Source organism: Echinops telfairi, unplaced genomic scaffold, assembly GCF_000313985.2.
Source record: "Echinops telfairi isolate 266 unplaced genomic scaffold, ASM31398v2 ScPeMD7_3533;HRSCAF=4204_0, whole genome shotgun sequence".
In the NCBI taxonomy this organism is placed as follows: domain Eukaryota; kingdom Metazoa; phylum Chordata; class Mammalia; order Afrosoricida; family Tenrecidae; genus Echinops; species Echinops telfairi.
The window spans coordinates 86,546,951-86,549,322 of record NW_022107431.1 but is presented as its reverse complement, the minus strand read 5'-3'; positions in this window follow the sequence as shown (position 1 = coordinate 86,549,322).

Here is a 2,372-nt window from a genome sequence, read left to right as displayed (position 1 = left end):
GGCTAAGAGCGGCTTTATTAGGGTAGGGAAAGAGCTCCCAGGAGGGAAGGGAGAGCAGAGAAAGGGACAGGAGCATCTTGAGTTCCTGGGCGGTTCTGAGACCCAACGAGTTAGGTCAGGGAAATCTCAGCTTGTCAGTGAGTTGGTGGGAGATATATAGGGCTCGAGCTAGGGCGGTATGCATTGAGAACAAGAAGGGAGATTTTTTGCTGGCAGCTGCAGGACCTTGAGTCAGGATGCAATCTGTGGGAAGTGCCTTTGTTGTTTGCCAACCTACTCTCTGGAGTGCTGGGACAGGGGCTGCACAACCTTGGTCTGGAGAGATAAGCTCCCTGGAATGTTGGGGCAGAAGATGCGTACTTCAATAGGTCATTTATCTTCCTGAGAGGCTGGAAATGGGGGCCTTGAAGTTCTATCTTCCCGAGGAGCTGGAGCAGCGATGGGGGCTGCCTAGTCCAGACCCAGCCCAAACAATTGTGATATTAGCCTCTGACAATCGAGAGTGCCAGATGGGTCTACAAAACTGGAGGATAGAGAAGATAGTTTTCTTCCTGTTTCGGTGTTTTTTCCATGTTAGACCCTGGAGGCACAGTGACTAGGTGCTCCAAACTTCCTGAAAGATCGCAGGTTTGAACCTCCCAGCTTCTCAGTGGCAGAAAGATGTGGCAGCGTGCTGCTGTGATGGTTGGGAAACTCTATGGGGGCAGTTCTGCCCTGGAGTAGAGGGTAGTTCTGAGGCAGTTCAAACCCACCAGCTACTACGGAAGAAAAAGGAGGCTCTCTGCCCCCATGAGATTTACAGGAACCCTCTCAAGGGTCACTAGGAGTCGGCATGGCTATGAGATGGCAGTGGGTTATGAGATCTGACAAGGAGCCCTGGCGGCACTCTGGGATAAGCACTGGGTTTCTAATCACAGGATCGACAGTTCAAAACCCACCAGCTGGTCCTCAAGAGAAAGATGACTCTTTTCTGCTCTTGTAAAGATTTACAGCCTTGGATACCCTAGGGAACAGTTTATCTTCTCAGTCTTGTATGGTTGCTATTCATCAGAATTAACTAGACAGCAAAGGATTTGGGTTTAGTACCAGGAATAATGAGCATTTGTAAAATACCATATCAATAAGCAGGAACCCTGGTGGTGTAGTGATTATGTGTTGGGTGGGTAACTGTAAGGTCAGCATTTTGAAACCACCAGCTGCTCTATGGGAGAAAGATGAGGCTTTCTAATCTTATAAAGAGCTACAGTCTAGGAAACCAAAGGGGGCAGTTCTATAGGGTCACTGTGTTGGTCTGGGTAGGCTAGAAAACAAATTCATAGACACTCATATGTGTATAAGAAAGAGCTTTATGTAAAGAGTAATTGTACATTAAGAAAACATCCCAGCCCAGTCCAGATCAAGTCCATAAGTTTGATATTAGCCCATAAGTCCTATACCCATCTATAAAGTTCTCTTCAGACTCACATAAGACATGCAATGACACCATATGCAGGAAGATCAAGGCCAGTGGGTGGGAAGTCTTGTGGATCCAATGGCAGTGGAAGCATCTCAGCGCCATCAGGGGTCTCCACGTGGCTCCTTCAGCACCAGGGCTCTAGCATGGCTCCATGTATCTTGTCTGCAAGAATGTCTCCCAGGGAGTCAGTCTGTGTCCTGCCTCCAGTGAGCTATTTATCTCCTTAGAGCCTCCAAAGGAGGTCATCAAGCTGTGACCTGATTGACAGGCTAAACTCCACCCCTTCTCTCTTAAGTCAAATTGACAACAGATTATGTAACTACCAGTCACTATGGGTGGACACAGACTTGATGGCAGTGAGTGAGAGAAAGCTCGGTAAGCAGACTACCATCACAGAAAAGCGGTAAGAGCTCATCTACTAACCGAAAGGAAGACACAACAGCATCTTCAACAAGTGACCCGTGGGAAACCACCACCACCAACAAAAACCTAAGCAGTTGCTGCCTAGTGGATGCTGACTGATAGCAATCCTATAGGTCAGAGTAGAACTGCCCCTTAAAGTTGCCAAGATTGTAATCTGCCCGGGGAACCACGGAACTGCCTGCCACACCTCCACCCCTCACCCCCACCCCCATCCCCGCCCCGCAGGGTAGATGCTTGACCCAAACTGGAGTTCTCGCTCACACAGGAGAAAGCCTAGGGATGCTGACTCCACCGCCAGGGGCCTCACTGCAGCTGCTAATTGTCGTCCGTGATGGAATATATAACCTGCCTTTGCTGCCTGCGGCCTCCAAATACCAAAGCTGTCCTTGTGGTCAATAAAATACAAATCCATTTTCAAGTGTAACTGAATTCACTATGGACTATGTAGTTTTCCACTGAGAGATATTAAGGTTATGAGGACAAACATGGCAGG